General features: G+C 43.2%; 1 long non-coding RNA gene across 1 annotated transcript; it reads right to left on the minus strand.

Annotated features, from left to right (window-relative positions):
* Positions 1–6,701: 6,701 nt before the first annotated feature.
* Positions 6,702–9,422, minus strand: LOC136480192 (uncharacterized). Its single transcript, XR_010764610.1, has 3 exons — positions 9,268–9,422; positions 8,435–8,865; positions 6,702–6,825 (listed from the first exon to the last, which is right to left on the minus strand). It is a non-coding gene; the product is annotated as an uncharacterized lncRNA (long non-coding RNA).
* Between the last annotated feature and the right edge of the window lie 4,233 nt (positions 9,423–13,655).

The raw sequence follows: 13,655 nt of genomic DNA on the forward strand, positions 1-13,655 counted from the left end.
AGGTAGAAAGCCACTCGATTCAAATTCGGATCTACATTGCTTTCTCTATTAGGGATTCACATCTATTAGATATATGGTATTTATTTGTATATCCATCTATTCTATCGTGCAGCGAGTCGGTTCCGTTGTGTTTCGTATGGCAGTTGGCAGTCAACTCGGAGCCAAGCTCGCGAGTAAGGATCGAGGCCAAGCCTCGAAAGCGGCAGTTTGACAGTTGATCTTCATCAGCGGCAGTTCACCATCTTGTCTGTTCAGATGGCTCGCACCAAGAACGTTGGTGGTGGCCCAGGTGATGATGATCGGAGGCCCCCGCCTCGCCAGCCAGCCGGATCGAAGGGCAAGTCAACCAAGCAGGTGACATCCAAGAAGCGGAAGTACCCCGATGCAGAGACAGCGAGAGCAGCAGCTGTTGCAGAGGCTGCAGAGCGTGCCGAGAGAGGTGGTGTCTGCAGAGGAGTTGTCATTGCAGATCAGCCGGTTTCACCAGCACTGAGAGCTGCGATTGAGGAGGTTGAGCGTCGTCACGGTAGTCCAGCAGGGACTGCCACGGTTGCAGGTCGACGGGTCGCCATTGAGGAGGGTCCGTCAGCACAGCAGCAGCCCCCACCAGCAGAGCCTCAGCCAGCCCAGGAGACTTAGGAGAGTCAGGAGACCGAGCCGGCACCTCAGCTACGCTGCTCGAGTCGTACCAGTGCTGTAGTTCCACCGAGGCCAGTTACACAGCGCAGGGGTTCTCGCCCTCCGCCCAGACCACAGGGTCCGCCTCCAGTGGTTCACCTCGACTTGAGGGCCGCTACAGCCAGGCAGGTTCAGCAGCTGCGGTTTGTTGAGTTTGAGATTTGGTTTCCTCCAAGGAGGGATGAGAGAGCAGCTGAGGGGTTCTACACGCCACTGCATGAGGATTTCTACAATGCATATCTTAACAGTGGGGCAGTGTTCAGATCACAGAGGGTCTGTCAGATAGAGTCCATTGTGGCAGCAGCCGGAGAGAGCATTCGGCAATACTTATCATATTTGCCAGGACTGACAGATTTGATTGGACGGACGGGCATATATGTACCATCTTGGGTCCGTCAGTTTTATGCCTCGCTCTACATTGATCCTCATCACAGATTCATTCACTTTGCTTTCAAAGGCAAAGACTACAGAGTGACTAGTGGCAGAGCCAGGGAGATACTGAGGCTACAGGAGCAGCCTGTAAAGATGCATGAGGTGTGCTATGGACATCAGGAGCCTCCTAGGCGTCCTCATGGAGGGCAGGTGCCCCCTACAGATTTAGTGCGGCATTGCTTCAAGGAGCCGTTTGGAGAGGGGTCGAGCAGGAACCCCAGTGACTTGACTCCTACAGCGAGGATACTAGAGGCCATCATCAGGAGGACACTGCTTTCCAGGTTGGGATATAGGGAGGGCTTGACTCGCTTACAGCTCTGGCTTCTCAATGCCATCATGCAGATGACATTGTTTGACATCTGGGACCTCCTTCTTTCAGAGATGGAGGATACTATAGCTGAGGGATTCAAGGGTCGCAGGTAGCTTCCCTATGCTCACTGGATTACGTTCCTCATCCGCAGGGTTGTGCTTGATAAACCCCCTGGCATGATGGATGAGTATATAGGTGCCACTACAGAGTTCCCGGCTTACAACCTGTCATAGAGGATCAGACACGCCACTCCTCAGGCACCCAGTCAGCCTAGTCGTTGCCCCGACGTGCCAGAGTCTGCAGCTCAGCAGGATGAGATCATCAGAGGGATTGCAGCCACTGAGGAGGAGGAGCTAGAGGCACAGCAGGAGGTGAGTGAGTACAGTGATAGCTCTGACGACGACTACCAGCCTATACCTCAGATGCCTCCACGCAGACATGATGCAGAGGCCGGTAGCTCCAGTTCTGCTCCACCTGCTCCACAGACAGACCCCGCTCTCATTGCTATTCTTGAGCGGATGCAGCAGGATCAGACATGACAGGCACAGGAGACAGCTACCAACTTCGCACAGTTTCAGGCTCGTCAGGACGAGTTTCAGCGGCAGCAGTAGCTTCTTCAGCACCAGCAGTTACTTATGCAGCAGCAGCTCATGGGATTCATGCAGCATGTAGTGACAGCTATTGGGGTCCCACTGCCACAGACTTCGCCCCAGCTTGCACAGCCGCCTACCACTTCGACGACTCCAGCAGTACAGCCCATCGGGCTTCAGAGTCAGGGACAACCTCCAGCTCAGTTTCCTTCACCTCCTGTACAGGTGTCCCAGTGGTTAGCCTCACCTGGTGTAGCCCCGCAGTTCACTCCTTATCACACGGGTTTCTCACCAGAGCAGACTTCCTCACTATTCGTGCCTGAGTCGTCAGTCTCCAGGAGTCTTGGAGCATCATTCAGTGAGTTGACTGGCATGCCTACTCCGCCTCACATGCATGCTGCCAGTCCGTCTACAGCAGCTCCAGCTATCATGACTACTCAGAGGCTCCCCTCGTCTGTCGCCTCGTCAGATCCTACGACAGACATTCTTGCAGCTTCATAGGCAGCACCAGCCCCAGCTCAGACCCAGACCGTTTCTGCGACACTTCCTGCTTCAGAGGGTCAGTCAGTTCAGAGCTCAGGGTCAGATGATGATGGCGCCCAGTTCCATCTTGCTCCACGTTCTTCAGCGCTCGACTCATCCGCTGCAGCCCCGCCGTCCGACCCCTAGGTTTTGGTGTTTGACGCCAAAGGGGGAGAGGGTTTGAGTATGTAGACTTAGGGGGAGCGAGTTTTAGGGGGAGCTAGTTTTCTAGTATTAGCTTTTTATATACATTTGGAGTTTTATTTGTGTGATACACTATTACTTATGCATTCGTGTGTTTACTTTCATGCATACTATTATATATATATGTGATAGTGCTATCTACGTGATTGTGATATTTGACATGTGTGACTTCTACTTTGCTTTATCTATATGTCATATCACTTGTGTAATGCTCATTTGATTTTGCTTCCGCGTTTATACTTTGAAGCAAATGAGCTTTGCTATTTGTACTCATGCTTAATCCATATTCTTTGAGTACATTTGTGTTGGCTTGGGTCATATAAGCTTGACTAACTCTTTTGTTCTTATTGACAAAAGCTTATATGAACCAAGCCCGTCAAAAACCTCACTCCATAACATACTCGAGGTGGTATTGTCATCAATCACCAAAAAGGGGGAGATTGAAAGCATCTAGGCCCCTAGTTGGATTTCGGTGATTAATGTCAATACAAGATTACTATGACTAATGTGTGTTTTGCAGAGGCAATTAAGTTAGGTCATGGTAATGGAGATTGATTGGGCAATTGAGGTTGTCATGCCCCTACGATGGAAATCGCTTCGGTTTTTCAAAGGATGGACGACAAGGTTAAGGATAACTAGTTCTAAGTGTCAATTGAAGTTGGAGAGACACTTAGAGTAGTTTAGGACTTTATTTTTCCTTTGGTCGTACTATGAAGGGGGGTATGAACGGGTAGCTTGACCTAGTTAAGTCTAGTGAGTTAGGTGTGGTGCACACTTGTTTAAACTAGCTCTAGGTAGCTCCTATGAATGCCTAAGATCTTTTGGAGCAAACTTCATTCACATATGTTCAGAAGTTGGAAGTGAATGGAGGGTCAAACACTGACCGGACGCTGGCTCCGGTGCGACCGGACGCTGGCCGCAGGGTCCGGTCAGTTCATTTGACTGAGGTGAACAAGTCTGATGTGACCGGACGCTGGAAGGTCATGTGATCGGACGCTGAGGACCAGCGTCCGGTCAACTCCAGTAAGGGTCCAGACTTGGGAAAGAGTGACCGGACGCGTCCGGTCAGTACTGACCGGACCCTGAGGGTTCAGCGTCCGGTCGAGTCCAGTAAGGTTCCAGTAAGGGTTTTATGCGACCGGACGCGTCCGGTCAGTGCTGACCGGACCCTGCCAGCGTCCGGTCGACTCTTTAATACTGGTTCGCGGGTTGAACTGACCGGAGCATCCGATCATCACGATCGGAGCGTCCGGTCATCCCGCAGAAGCTCATAACGGTTTGTTTTTCAAGAAGGCTTATAAATAGAAGGTCCACTCATGAGTGGAGTATCTTTTGCTCATTCTAACAGCTGAGAAACACGTTTGTGAGTGCCAAGAAGAGCAAGGTCCTAGTGAGGTGTTTGTGATTTGAGAATCCAAGAGAGTAGCCTCACTAGCAAATCAAGAGTAGCAAAGTGTGCATCCATCTTCTCATTAGGCTTCGCGTGGTCAAGTGAGAGTTCGTGCTTGTTACTCTTGGTGATCGCCATCACCTAGACGGCTTGGTGGTGATTGGGAGTTTGGTGTTCACCCGGCGGAGCTTGTGGGTGACCCAACTCAAGTTGTGAGCGGCTTTGGGTGATTCGCCGCGACGGAGTGTTGAAGAATCAACCCGTAGAGAGCACTTGATCCTTGCGAGGATCAAGGGGGAGCTACACCCTTGCGCGGGTGCTCCAACGAGGACTAGTGGGGAGTGGCGACTCTCCGATACCTCGACAAAACATCGTCGCGTTCCTTTCTCTCTCTATTTACGTTGAGCACTTACTTTGAGTATTTACTTTGAGCAAATTCAATACTTGTTTTACATCCATAGAATTGCTTGCTAGAGTAAGTTTGGAACATTGATTGCGAGGTTATTGTGCATTAGTTTGATATAAACACTTTTTAGGCACAAGGGGTTAATTGGGCTATCCGTACGATTTGATTATTGCAAGAAAATTTAGAATTAGCCCAATTCACCCCCCTCTTGGGCATCTTGATCCTTTCACCCGCTATATCAAATAACTACTCATTCGAGACACAAAGCAGCTATTCGGCCCAATAAAACAGTACACAGAAATTACAGCTCTGCCACTACACCCTCCAGCAAGAAAGAAACACCCCCGATCAATTTGGATCTAGAAGGGGAATTAGAGTGGAGAGAAGAGCGAAAATTAGAGATTATTGGGCTCCTTGTTGAACTAAACCTTGCCATTACTGTTGCCAAACCTTCCTCACGATCTCCCTGGCCAGGGAATCCGGCTCGTGCATGTGAAGCCTGCTACGAGTAGAGTTAACGTGTGCCTGATCTGTATTTACACAGAGACAAACAGAAACACAAAAAAAATAGAGTTAACTTGTGCCTGATCTGTATTTACACAGAGACAAACAGAATCTGTCGGGAAAAGAGGCAAGGTGGCACCCAGGCAAGCAGGCAACAGAGTTAAAACAACCCTGCCCAGTGCCCATAGTCCACAGAATATGGAGCACCAGGATCACTGCATATTCTCACCCGACGAGATTCACATATTAAGGTATTCTAAGCAAACAAAGGCATAATGAATATGATCTTGACAATTTCAGAACATAAATACGAAAATTGCACATTTCAAATAGTGCAACTAGTACTTGTTGATAATGCAACTATACTGTTTATGTATATAATTAGAAAATCCAGCTCATGCATGTGAAGCATGCTGTGAGTACAGTTAACTTGTGCTGGTGAAAAGCGACACACAGACAAGCACAATTAACGAAACTCTGAACTGTGTTAGCACAAAGACAAATCTGTTTTGTCTGTGTTGAGCTAGACCATGGTGCCTTTTTTGGGCAGGACTGTGTCTATGGCTAGTGGCATGCAATTATGCGGCAACCCCAAGGATGTTCAAATGCAGCTGCTTTTTGAGTCTGAATTTAGTTGGCACAAAAAATTCAGAAACAACAATTCTAAAACTACATGCACCGAATTTGTCCACAGTAGCAAGGATTCCCTAAGTACTAATGGAACATTAGCAGAGACAGTGATAAGTTACAAATAGTAACGATAAACTGGTTCTGCCACTTTTACAAAGATAAAATCATGAGACTGCACACAAAGGCCAGTCATGAGTGCGAGACCCAGGGACAGACCCTCAGTTTTGGTAGTAATTATGACTTCTTGTTCTTTTCTCTAAAATTTTTGGAGAACAAACAGACATGATGTTCAGCATATAGGAAAATATAACTGACAAGGTAAGACGCTGGTTTGGGACCTATAGCTACAGGTGGTACAAGTGGTCCTTCATCCATGACATTAGCTAAGTTGTTGGCTTTTTGATCTTCCTTACCAAGAGGATGAGAATGTAGTTGAGAATTCCTTCTGTTCACCAAAATAATGCAGCCATTCAAGGCACACAACCAGAACTTCTATTGTAGAACACATAGGCTAATTGCAAGATAGCTGACAAAATTGTATGTGTTGGCACAAATCACAATAAATAGATTATAATTTTTTCTATAGAAAAACAAGGATAAAAATGTGGTCTGTGTTGGCACAAATCACAAAAAAATTCTATAAAAGGACAAAAATGTTGCCGGTGCTGGCACAAAACACAATAAACAAAAGACAAGGACAATAGAAACATGAAAAATTCAGTATGTTGTTGTAAACAACTACCCTGCATGTGTGTCGTAAAATTACTGAACATGCCGAGGATTTATCTCAAAATCAGCTAGGAAATTCAGTTTTTAGTCAAACATTGTGTTTCTTGACAAACTGTCAGAAACTATCTTTAAATGACATTAGTGAGATTAAGTACTGTAGACGAAATTACCAAATCATGACATAGGCTGTAGAGGTATGAAACTTCATAGAGATCAATATTTATTGACATGTCAACCAGGATCTTGAGTGCTTGAGCATGCTTACCAGCAAGATAATCCTAAGGCCAGGCTGTAGTGTGTTGCTCCTGCATGTGCTGGGACATCTCATAGCTTTCTAGCTGCAGTGTTATCTGGTTCAGGAAGCTCTCGCTCACCTTCAGGTCTGCCTCAAACATCACCTCCGGGTCACTGTCCCTCATCTAACGATTGGCTGCATTAAAAGGGCTAGTTCAGTTTCTTGTCAGATGTTGTACTGCATTAACAAAGGAGTTAGCGGTCAATGAATAGAGTCCTACTTTCCTTGTTCTCAGGAAATTTTACAGAAATGACAAAAAAAATGACAACACCCGAAAACAAGCACATAACCACTATAGTGCTATGTTTTTGCCGGATGAAACCACATTTATTCATTTTTTATCACACAATGTGCTTTCTATACGAGGATAGTCAGAAAATGCGTTGAAATCATTGAAGCTTATACACTCTTATTACTCCTATATGCAAGTTCATTGGTATATCTTCGGTTTTTGGTTCTGAAAGAAAATTGCACGAGATTTACTTAAGCCACTTTTGCGTCCAGATTCATTGACGTATCCCACTTGCAGTCCTAAACAACAACTACATATTCCGTCCAGATTCACCATGCCAATTTCTTGCAGGCTAAACAGACACGCGAGAAATTCTTTCCAGAATCACTGAAAACGAATTGCAAGTAATCTGTTAGCTAGGAATACTACTGAAATTTTATTTGTGTTTGGTTCGTTCGAAAACAAACAGATACACAACTGCAGATGAAATTCCTTTGTGTAACTCATTACAATATTCAAAATAAACAGAATACAGTTTTTTCTATTGTAAGACAAAGACAACAACAACAACCAACAACCACCAAGCCTGTCAGTCCCAGAAATGTGTTGGCACAAATCACAAATAACAATTTTTTCTATGGAAGGACAAGGACAAAAAAATATTGTCCGTGCTGGCATAAATCACAAATCACAATAAACAGAAATGAAATGTGTTGGCATAAATCACAAATAACAATTTTTTTCTATGGAAGGGCAAGGACAAAAAATGTTGTCTGCGCTGGCACAAATCACAAATCACAAAAAACGGAAATGAAATGTGTTGCACAAATCACAAATAACAATTTTTTCTATGGAAAGACAAGGACAAAAAATGTTGTCCGTGCTGGCACAAATCATAGATCACAATAAACAGAAATAAAATGTGTTGGCACAAATCACAACTGATTGTTGTCTGTTGTTGTTCGTCAGTTCCTTTGTGTAAGTGTACAAGTTTTCCTGGCATATTGCATTTCAGATTTTAGTTTGTACCTTTTAAGTGGCATGGTGCTTGGCTGTTAAGTGATAGCATAGCAGGTTTGTGTCTTCTGAGTACTATTACCATACATGGGTGTTGTTACATGCATTGTGAGAGGAGTTTCAGTATCATGTGATAATCTAAATGATAGTAAACTTGGACTATTAAAGTAAAGAGTTTTCCTATTGCAAGCTTTCTGAACATATGTTTTTCCTGCTTCATCAAATGTAAAAAGGAAAACAAAATAGTAGGAAAGTTATATATAAATACTGGATATTGCACATGGTAAACACCATAATTGCAGAAATTTAAGTGTGCAATTTACTACTTATAAATGTGCAATCAAGAAATGGATACTAAACACAACTTTCTTGTACAGTATATGCAATACACAGTTACAAGATGTGAGCTCCTACTATTCTACAACATCCAAGAAGAGGAACCAAGAAGAGGATACTATAGACTACAACTATACGAAATTCAGCTGGTGTACAAACCTCAGCATGGCTAACGAAACAATCTCTCCATCCTTCTCCAGAACCATGGTGTACAACCCTTCGTAGCTTAGCCGTTTAAATTCATACCTGTTTGTTCTAGCACGAAACACCTTCTATATAAGCGACACAATCAAGACCTAATATATAACCGAATGACATCTCAAGGTCAGTACAAAAATGTGCATGTCTCACTCTGACTCAAAAAGACTTACCCAAGGCTATCCACAGCTTGGTGGAGCATGTTAGTCTTGGTCCGCCGATCCTTCACCGCATTGAAACACTCGTTGAGGACGCCGAACGCTACCGCAAGTTTCACGTTGCATTCCCTAAGAGCTTCCTGATTCCTCTTTCTGAATCCTCTAGAGCGCCCACGAGAAACCATCCTCGGTAGGGTTCATTACGCCTGTCACTTCTGATAGCTAAGCAGAGAACTGAAACATGCATCCAAAAAAAGGCACCGTGTGTTCAGTTTATATAACACAAGAATAAAAACCAAATGCAATGGTGAAATTGTTGCGTATCAACACCAGCATATTGCATATGCTCAGAACTACAATTGCGGTGCCCAATAATTGCAATTTACATTATTTGTGATTGCAATTATGTACCTGAATTTTTTATTTGTTTGGTTTTCATCAACAGCTAATATTAATAGGAACAGAGCACTTCAAAATTCAGTAGTATATTGTGGATGCATCTTATTTCTATAATACTACACCAACACAACTTGAAAGTAGCTGGAGCATATTTTCCAAGCTGTGAGGTTTTGTGAACTCAAATTTGAGTATTATGTATGTGAGAAAATTCTCTATCACACAGAAATCAGCCATCACCTGAATTGTTCCAGCTGCTGTCAGGACTCCAACTACACTCCCACCAATAACCCTATGGTCAGGACCAAACAAAGCAATGCAAAGCCCTCCGCTTTGGGTCCGTGTGCCACCATCATCTAGCACCAAGTATGACCCGGAAAGGCAATAAATCTCAAATCGACCCTGCCAAATCAACAATAAAGCACAAGGATACAAAACTAAATGAGAACAAAATAATCATAGTATACATGAACAATTCCATGAAAAAAAGAAAGTCTCTTGTATAGTATGGCCTGCAAGGATATAACCCCAACCTTGGACTGAAAGCAGACGTTCTCAGCATACTTAACTAATTAAGAGAAAGTGTGAAAACAAATGTCTTCTTTTATGATTTATTTTTCCCCTTTGATAGCAATACTTCAGCTGTAACATGCAAGCAATCCAACTATCCAGGCAAATGCTAGCAGCAAACCTTTTGTTTAATTGGCACAGTGGGCAAACATTTATATTCAAATATGCAACAAGAGAAGAACAGAACACATACATGCAACAGTTTTTAGGCCAATGATAACCAACAGCAACATACCTCATATGTAACCACACCACCAGAGTCTGAATCTTGGTGAAGGGTTACTGTAGAAACAGCTCCAGTTGCTCAAATGATGCACACTGCCCTTGGGCCTTGTTATGAGAAGGCCATTATTCTGGCAGCAACGTCCTGCACAAACAGGAAAGCTATAATCGGCATCCCCATGGTTGGTATTTACCAAAGTTAACAATTGGCACTATAGCAACCACCAATCAGATAGCAAAATAAATGCAACAATAAGAACACATGAATGGCTAACAAATCACATGGCTAATCAAGGACCAGTCGGCATAAGCATTGCCTAACAAATCATATGGCTAATCATTATTAGAGGCCATCATCAACCTATGAAGCAGAAACACATAGTGGGGAGAGCACCATTATTACAGTATATGTTTTATGCAGGTAGCACAAATGAGCAGTTGGGCACTATTGTGATAAGTTCTATGTGCTCAATAGGACCAGAGAACCAAAAGAACTCATGAAGATCACTTTCAGATACTTTGCTCGAGAGGTTAGTGACTTGTACAGTGTGCCCTGTTTCACTCATGATTCTGGAAGTCAACAAACAGAAAAGGTCAAAATTTTAGTATTTCCTGTGATTGTGAAATTGGAGAGGCACAGTAGTTTCTGACTTTAGTCAGTAGGATATGTAACATCATTACAAGAACCAAGTAGTTTCTGCTTGTGTATCTCATTGGAAAGAACCTTTTGGTTGACCTTATTGTATCCTATCTATAGCTATTGTCCTAAAGAACAATTTGGTGTAAAGTCACCATCAGAACTAAAATTTTAAATAAATATATGTTGCTTTCCAGTAGAAGTACAAAATAGTTACACAAAATCAATAGCAATGAAACAAAAAGGATATATCACACACACATCAGTTGGCCCACTAAAACGTCCATATTTCTATTGGCCATTACAATCTTTACAAAACTAGGCATACAGTCATAACATCACCAGTACTATGACACCTATATACATAGTTCAGTGCAGATAATATACAGTTCAGTGCAAATAATATAAAAGCACAAGGTGACCTGCTGCAGCTTTTCATCTCTCAACAACATATACGTTCTCTTCTTTTTTTTCTTTCAGGCTGGGTATTGAATAACTAAAGTGTTAATTTCACTGACTGACTTATGATACATGGCCATGTTCCAAGAGCACATTCAAACATACACTATGGTATTTTTGGTTAATGAACACAAGTAGCCATTTTCAAATAAGCAAATATGCACAGAGCGCATAGAACTTGCAATATTTGCCATTCAGTTTTCAGAAAAAATAGTTAACCTACATATATAACACCTAACCAGATGATTGCAACATTCAAATGCCTTTATCTATTTGAGCTTTTGGATCAGCAGAGTTCATCTATTTGAGATACTTTCACATCATGAGAAGCAGGGCATTTAATTTTCAGAAAAAAGAACAAACACCAAAAGAATGCTCTCAGTCACTTGCATTCAGTTTTCAGAAAAGTAAAAGCTTGCAACACAGGACTTGGAACTTGTCTCTGTTAAACTGAACATCAATGCACCAATGGCAGCAAACCGAACACTTAAACTCCATGATTTTCATAGGGTTATACTGTAATTCCTACAATGTCAATGTCCTGATTGCTTCCTGGACCAAACAATCCTTTCTAAGTATACAATGTAGGGAGCCAACCATGTACAATAGAAAACAAAATCAAATAAGAGAAGGACAAGCGCATGATAAATAACCTAGGCAAAGATAAGTTAACTGACTATGGATCACACTAATATGCAGAACACAGTAACAGAAAAGTTTCAGCTTGTATCAAGGACCAGTCATGCTTGTATAGTATTCAAGGACCAATCATGTTTGTATCATAAACTCTGAACTTTGAATGTGAGGAGAAAAATGACAAAATGTTGCAGAAAAGTTTTAGCTTCAGGAAACCAGGTACTGCTTCATCCATCGCTGTGGAAATTATATAAAACTGTAGAAAGGTCACTTGTTGCCAGCAAGAACATTGCTGCTGAAGCCAGCGAATGGGGAGATGACCTGGACCACAATCCTACAATTTGGCAAGTTACAAAGAGTTCAGAAACAACAGTGATGATGTGAAATAATCATATACAATAAGCTTACAACATGTATTAACAGGGAACTCAAGCATAGGTTATCCATGAGCAAGTCGAAAACCTAGAGAAAATGAAGTCCATCTACTTGGCCACTTATCAAGCCCTGAAACTATCATTCCAAAAGTGGAATGAAAGCTACGGCCTACAAGACATCAGTCTGCTACACCATAATGCGCAAATTACACTAGACAATTTATAACAACCAAAGGAAGCAATAGGGTAAACCTCTCACATTCACAAGAAACAGGCACCACTATAAGGTCACAGTAGCAGCATATGCAGGACAGAGCAACAAAATATACTTCACTTCTTGTCACCAATCATGCATCAGATTTACAGAATCCGCAGGCTATCCTACTTCACTTCTTGGACCAAATATTTTTTTTAAAAAATCAATGTGGTTGGTCAAACCAAATAATGTTTTAAAAGATTTAAAAAATTAAGGTTAAAAGAATTAAATAAAGGACAGGACACAACTGCTGACTAAGTGTCTCAAGCTGAACAACACACAATAAATGTGGGGTTCAGTGTTTGCAAGCTCTGACATCTATCTGAAGATACTTGGAGACTTGCCCAAATTGCAGTGCCTAATACTAGGCTTTGACTTCATTCCAGGGCAAGCCATATTAATCGAAGATGTGGGCTCCAGTGAGTTTCTCAGATTCCAGGACAACAGCATGCAGGTACCGATAATGGTGGCCTGACCTCTCCTAATCCCCTTTTGAGGAAACAAATCGATACAATGATCGCTGAAAATTGTGAAACAACAAATGCCACCCAGAAATCCAAATATGCACACATCTTGCAGTCAGTTTGTTAGCCGAAGACCAACAGCAGCGTACCTCCCCCACGTGGGATCACCGGTGATTCGGGAAGCTGCACGCGAAATGGATGCAGGAGTTGCTGACAGAGGGGCCAATGCTTCATGGACTCCTTTTGATGACAGAGTTTCAGACAGCGGAAGACAAGACAAGTCATCGTGCTAAGCGCCTCAGCAAACAATTAAGCTTGCCAAACTGAAGAAACATGCTGCAACCTACACCTATCTGGTCATGGAAGAGCTGGATCCTGATCACCGCGACTACAATGAGGTGCACGAGGACATCGAAACCCTTTATTTGCTTATCTCTGATAGTCAGTGACAGAGCAGCAGCATACTGACATAAAACAAGAAACAAGAACTAGATCTACAGAACAAACCCTAACTAAAATGGAGAGAAGGAAGAACAAACACAATCACTACACCAAAATCGCTATTTCGCAAAAGAACAGCACAAAACCTGCAAGGATCCCAACCTTACTGGCAAAAACCTCCATCCCCGTGCCGTCCTCAAAATATGATTTCAGCCAATCGACGACGAAATCAACACCCAATCAGGAAATGGGATCGACTACACACAAGCAATAAGTGATGCAGCAACGACGAACAAGGAGGAAGGAGATGCGGCACCCACGGAACATAGAGCGTCACCCAAGATGGGGATTTCGCCGATAAAATCGCTGCGCCGCGGCGAGGATGCGGCAAATCGTCGGAAAGTCACCACGACCCGGGTGAAGTCGCCTCGGATTCCTCTTGTGCTGATGGGTGCGCGGTTTGAGGAAAACAAAAAAGAATCCGAAGAGTTTGTCGGCAGCGGGCACAATTAGGACCGGGTCTAGCGATGTATTATCGGGTGCAGTCTCTAGTGCCCGGACCCAATAGC

Source organism: Miscanthus floridulus, chromosome 1, assembly GCF_019320115.1.
Source record: "Miscanthus floridulus cultivar M001 chromosome 1, ASM1932011v1, whole genome shotgun sequence".
Lineage (NCBI taxonomy): Eukaryota > Viridiplantae > Streptophyta > Magnoliopsida > Poales > Poaceae > Miscanthus > Miscanthus floridulus.